The sequence below is a fragment of the Nannospalax galili genome, unplaced genomic scaffold (assembly GCF_000622305.1).
Source record: "Nannospalax galili isolate Female #2095 unplaced genomic scaffold, S.galili_v1.0 scaffold853, whole genome shotgun sequence".
In the NCBI taxonomy this organism is placed as follows: domain Eukaryota; kingdom Metazoa; phylum Chordata; class Mammalia; order Rodentia; family Spalacidae; genus Nannospalax; species Nannospalax galili.
In genome coordinates, this window is record NW_008332825.1 from 1,355,406 (window position 1) to 1,361,630 (window position 6,225).

General features: G+C 42.1%; 1 pseudogene; it reads right to left on the bottom strand.

Moving 5' to 3' along the window:
• Positions 1-3,992: 3,992 nt before the first annotated feature.
• LOC115069402 lies at positions 3,993-4,127 on the bottom strand (annotated as a pseudogene).
• Between the last annotated feature and the right edge of the window lie 2,098 nt (positions 4,128-6,225).

A 6,225-nucleotide genomic window follows, 5' to 3' on the forward strand; every position in this document is an offset into this window, starting at 1 on the left:
ACCATATGCATGCAATGCCCCCGGGAGCCAGAGGAGGACATTAGATGCCCTGGAACTGAAGTTACAGTTATTAGCTTCCATGTGAGTAGTCCTTTGCAAAAGTTCTCTACTTCCTCATAATATTTGGTTTTTGGACTATGCATGTGTATTAGTTTGCTTTCTATTGCTGTGATTAAAAACACTCTGACCAAAAGCAACTTGGGGAGGAAAGCGTTTATTTGACTTGCATTTCCAGGTCACAATCCATCACTGAGGAAAATCAGAGCAGGAACTTAATGGAGGAACCAGGAAGCAGGTACTACAAAGTCACAGTGCTTAAGGGCTCGCTCTTTCTGGCTCCGGCTCAACCAGCTTCCTTTTAATTTCTTCTTTTTTTTCCTTTTCAATGTGTATTTTTTTTTATTTTTGTGGACTTCATACATTATATTTAGACCTCTTCCCCTATCTAAGAACCACACCCCCCATAGCCTACCCACAGGTTTTCATGCATTCTGTCACATATGTTAAGACCTATCGAGTCAAGTTTGTGTCTCCAGATGTCCCTTGGTATGAGTTCATCCACTGGAGCCTGTTCAGTCTTTCTAGTGTCATTCCTTTAAAGAAGATCAAATCTTCCTCACCCAACAGTAATCAGCTGCCAATAGTTCCTTGGCTAACGTTGGGTGCCTACCCATTTTCCCAGCTCTATGAGGGTTTTTCTGGTTGAGTTAGCATGGGTCTCACGCATGGTGTCACCATTGCTGTAAATTCCCAGAAGCCTGGGAGACTGTTTCCTCATGATCATGCACCACTCTTGCTCTTACAATCTTTGTGCTTAAGCCCCCACACTTTCACAATGGTCCCTGAGACCTGGTGGGCAAGGTTTACCTGGTGGGTAAGGAGTCCTATCCAGGGATACCACGTACTCTGCAGTCTCTTATTCTCTACACTTCAGCCAGTTGTGGCCTTCTGTGCTCAGCTTCACTGATGACAGTTGAAAGATGCATTAATATTCTCTCTGCCCCCTGTTCCACTGTGTTTCCTGAGCCTTTGGTATAGAGGTTGCACTATAGATTTGTCAATTAGGGCTGGGCATTTCATAGACACTTATTCTCTGTGCTTGACCAGTTGTGGTACTCTGTAATAATCTCCATCTGTTGCAAAAAGGAGCCTCTTTGATGAGTTGTGACAGGTATATTTGTCTATAAATATAAGGATACATATTTAACACAGAATAAGAAATCCTCTAAGGATGTGACGGACGCAGGGTTTTCTCTAGGATCTACGACCACTCCAGTCGTGTGTGTTTGGATATGTTTACAGTACCATACATAAGTGTGAAACGTGGACTTGTATCTAAGGATTTGGAGCCAAGGTAAACAAATGAGAGAGAACATTCATTGCTTGTTTTTTGAGTCTGTGTTACTTCACTTAGTATGACAGCTTCTAGTTCCATTCATTTACCTGAAAACTTCATGATTTTGTTTTTCTTTACTGCTGAATAGAACTCTATTGTATAAAATATATGTAGCACATTTTCATTATCTAGTCATCAGTTGAGGGACATTTAGATTGTCTCCATTTCTTAGCTATTGTGAAAAGAGCAGCAACGAAAACGGATGTGCAAATGTCTCTGTGGTAGGATGAGCCCTTGTGTATATGCCAAGAAGTGGTATAACTGGATCATATGGCAAATTCATTTTTAGTTTTTAAGAGTTCTCTACACTGCTTTCCACATATTCTCTGCTTGAGCAGTTCATTTTTTCAACGCTGTCATCCAGACTTGATAGTCTGTTTTCCATTTTATTCATTCTGCTTGTGAGGTTTTCACAAATTGTTTCAAATTGGCTCATTGAGTTTTTCAGTTCCATATTCATTTTGGCTTGAGTTTTCTTCAGTATTTCTATCTCTTTTGTGAATTCACTTTCAAGCCCTGAATTGTCTTTGTCATTCATTGAGCTGTACATTCGTATTTTCTTGAGCATCAGTGAGGAGTTTATTCCTGTCTTCTGTGAGTTCTTTTAGTTGTTTATGTGCTCTTTAAAGTTGTTGAATTCTTTGATCTTGTTTATGATTATTCTTCTAAATTCTGCATCCTGGCATTCCTCTGGGTAGTTCGCGTTATAGTACACTTCTGTGTACTATATGGATGTCTTTTTTGTCTGATATGAAATTCTAACCTTTGTTTAGTTGAAGTTTGGCTCTATTTATGTTATTGATGCATCTTGGTTGCTTTCTGATCAGGTATGAATGGTTGGTTGGTCTTTGTTTCAGGTTTTCAGTTTTGATTTTTTTTAATATTTTAAAAAATATTTTATTTATTATTTTTATTTTATGTGTATGAGTGTTATGCCTGCATGTAAGTAAGTCCATCTATGTCGTGTAATGCCCTCAGAAGACAGAAGAGGCTGTGGGATCCCCTGGAACTGGAGTTACAGACAGTTGTTAGCTGCCATGTGGCTGCTGGGATTCAAACCCTGGTCTTCCACAAGAACAACCACTGTTCTTAACAACTGAACCATATCTCCAGCCTTCAGTTTTGATTTTTATTGGTGGGACAGAATGTTTCCAGACTGGCCAGCAGGGCAAAGGGGCCTAGGCCTAATTTGGGACTATGGGGATCTAGTAGCCGTGTTCTAGCAAGTCAGTCTGGAGCTCTCTGGCAGAGGACCAGGAGGGGACCTAGGCCCAACGTGGGGATTGGGACAGAGTGGGGAGGGTCTAACTAGCCAAGCAGAGTAGATACGAACCCTAGAGCTACAAGAATGGAGCTGGTCCCAGAGCAGGGGGATCAAGACCCAGTGGGTGGCTCTGACTTATTAGGGTAGTCTAGAGGTCTCGGGTGGACTGGGTACAGTGTGACCACCCAGTTTAAGTATTTGTTTCATTCTCCCTCTGGAACATCTTGAGCCAGGCCCCTACAGACCAGGCTCCTACTAGAATGATCCATTACACTTGGCTTCTAGCATTCAATAGCTTTTCTAATCCAAATAAATTCTTCCACATTCCCCCTGAAAACTGCAAGGTCTGGTTCTTCAGAAGAACAGCTCATTCTCTGGCACCAACTTCTGTATTGGTTACTTTTCTGTTGCTGTTTTTTTTTAAAAAAAAAAAAAAAAAAACTATGACCAAGTCAGTTGTGGTGGTTCACACCGGCAGGATATGCTGAAGACGCAGAGGCAGGAAGATGTGGAGTTCAAGGCCAGCATGGGCTACACATTTACCAGGTGTGGTAGCACATGCCTTTAATCCCAGCACTTGGGAGGAAGAGGCAGGCAGATCTCTGTGAGTTCACGGCCAGCCTGGTCTCAATAGTGAGTTCCAGGACAGCTGGAGTTATAGGGAGACCCTGTCTCAAAAAGACCAAAAAAAAATATGACCAAGGCAACTTAAAGAAGGAAGAGTTTATTTGCCTACGACTCCAGAGAGATGAGTCCATCACGTCTGGGGGGACATAGCAGGAGACAGCTGGAGCAGAAAACTGAGCGGGCACAGGAAACAGTGAGATGACAAATTTAAAGTGGGTCAACGCCATGGACTCTCAAAGTCTGCCCCCAACGACGTGTTTCCTCCAATATGGCCATGCTCTTAAAGGTTTCATGACCCTTCCCAACGGCACTACCAACTGACCCAGTGTTCAAAAATACTTAGAGCCTACAGGGAACACATTTCATGCAAATCATCACACTGAGGAACTGATAGCTGCTGGGAAAGGGAGTCAGTTTCTTTTAAGGGTGTGATGCTGGTAGGTTGACCGGGCCCCAGGGGATGGGCCCACACTACGGGCATTTGAGGATACAAATTAGACTTGACGGGCCTTAAAAAAGATAATAGAAGGCATGAAATCCAGTGTGGGAGGGTTAGTAAGAGACGGTGTAGATAGGGAGGGGCTGAATATGATCAAAATACATTGCACTTCGTGAACTTACATTGCAATACATGAACTTCTCAAAATTCAATTAAAAGTTTTTTTGTTTTTGTTTTTGTTTTTGTTGTTTGTTTATTTGTTTGACCAGTGTCTGACCTTTGAGGATAGAATTGGTGGGCTGGCAGCCGCCAGCTCCGAAGACTGCAACCCTTTCCCTCTGCTTCTGCACATAACCAGGAAGGAGTGGACCGCACACCTGGTCCCTGCCAAGAAAAGGAGGGCCAATTGAAAAAAAATAAATTAAGGAGCTGGAGAGATGACTCAGCGTTTAAGAACACTGGTTGTTCTTGCAGAAGATCGGAGTTCGATTCAGCACCCACATGGCAGCTAACAACTGTCCATAACTCAGTCCCAGGGGCTCTGACAGCCTCTTCTGACCTCTGTGGGCATTGCACAACACGGGTGCACTTACCTACATGCAGTAAATACATGCATACACATAAAATAAAGAGAATAAATAATTTTTTTTTAATTAAGAAAAAAGAAATACTTGGTCTCAATTCCTGGTGCCTGACACAGGGCTTCTATGAGGCTTGCAATCTCCAGCATGGCAAGTGTCTTTTTGTATGCTAATGAGGTAAAGGGTGACTGGGGTCCTCAGGTAGCTTCAATGTGGGTCCAAATGCCAGGAGAACCACCTGTGTGATTAGAGAACTGAAGCTTTCAGCCCCACCCCCAAATCTCAAGGGAGGAGAGAGGGCCTGGAGACTGTCCAGTCAGGGCTGGTGAGTGATTTCATCTGTCATATTATGAAGTCAGACATCCAGATTTAATGCTGCTACAAAATCCCTGAAACAGTCAACTTATAACTTACAAGGAGAAAAGATTTGTTTTGGCTCATGGCTCAGAGATTTCAGTCGTTGTCAGTTGGTTCCATTGTTTTTTAAAGGTCTATGGAGAGGTAGAATATCACAGTGGGAAGTGTGTGGTAGAAGAAAACTGTTTTCCACATGGTAGCTGGGGAAAGGGGAGAGGAAGGGAAAAAGGAGGTAAAAGAGAAGGAGCAGGAGGAGGAGGAGGAGAAGAGAAAGAGGAGGAAAAGAAGGGAGGGAGGAAGAGAAGGGGAAAGAGAAGAAAAGGACGAGGAAGAGAGGAGAAAGGACAGTGTCTTGATACTACTTTTTTTAATTTTTAACATTATTTTTATTTTATGTACAAAATATATACATGATTGGCTTCGCTTGGAAGCATGGAGGAAATGATTCTTCTATGTTGACCCTCCTCTTTGTAGACTGGACACTGGTTCAAGTCCATCTGGTAGGGTCTCTTCGGCCTCCTTGATCAAGAGGACAGGTGACCCACCACCTTTATAAACATTTTGAGAGATGCTCATAGTCCCCTGGAACTAGTTGACCTAGGAGGGCAAAGAGCAAAAACTGTCCTTTATGTTCTTCTGACCAAATTAATATAGGCCGCAAAATATGTCTGTTAAACATCGAAGAAGGTTAGTTCCACCAGTCTGGTACTTTTAATTACTATGTGTCATGTAGATAAATCTCGGACAAAGACCAGTTGTTTTCACATAAACCTTACCTAGCCATATAATTCTTGATCTGCTATCTATAATTCGTGAGTACGTTATAGGAGTCATATGGTTCACTCTGGTTTTCAAAACTAGCAAGAAATTGTTTATTTCTCACATTGTCTCACCCCTCCACCATAGGTTTCCCTCTTAAGGTGCCCCCATTTCCCCCTTTCTCCCTTAATAATACCCTTCTCCTACACTCCTACCTCTCTTGAGCTCCTTCTTTGGCCCCTAGTTTCCTTGTATATCCTTCCCTCCCCCCTCCCTTAAATTAACCCAATTTTTTTCCATAGCTCCCTTATTAAGGCCTGTTTCCTACTGTTCTTCTCTTCCAGGTTCTTTCTTTTCCTTTATCTCCCTGGTTCCTTTCCATTATCCTGGTTTCTATAGTTATGTCTGGATACAGACTCACTTATAAGGCTTTGGTTCTAGGATCCACACATGAGGGAGAACATATGCCGATTTTTTTTATTTCTTCTTGTCTGCTGGGTTTTGGTTTCGTTTGCTGTTGCTTTTCAAGTGTGTTGAGTTGCAACATTAAGTCATTTATTTGTGTGCTTTCCCATTTTTTTGATGTAGGCACTTAGAACTATAAACTTCCCTCTAAGGACTGCTTTCATTGTATCCCAGAGGTTTTATTGTGTTGTACTGTCCTTTTCATTGAATTCCAGGAATACTTTTATTTCTTTCTTAATTTCTCTTTTGACCCATTCATCATTCAGGAGTGTGTTGTTTAATCTCCATGTGTTCATGTGGTGATTAGGGCTTCTTCGGGTGTTGATTTTGAGCCTTA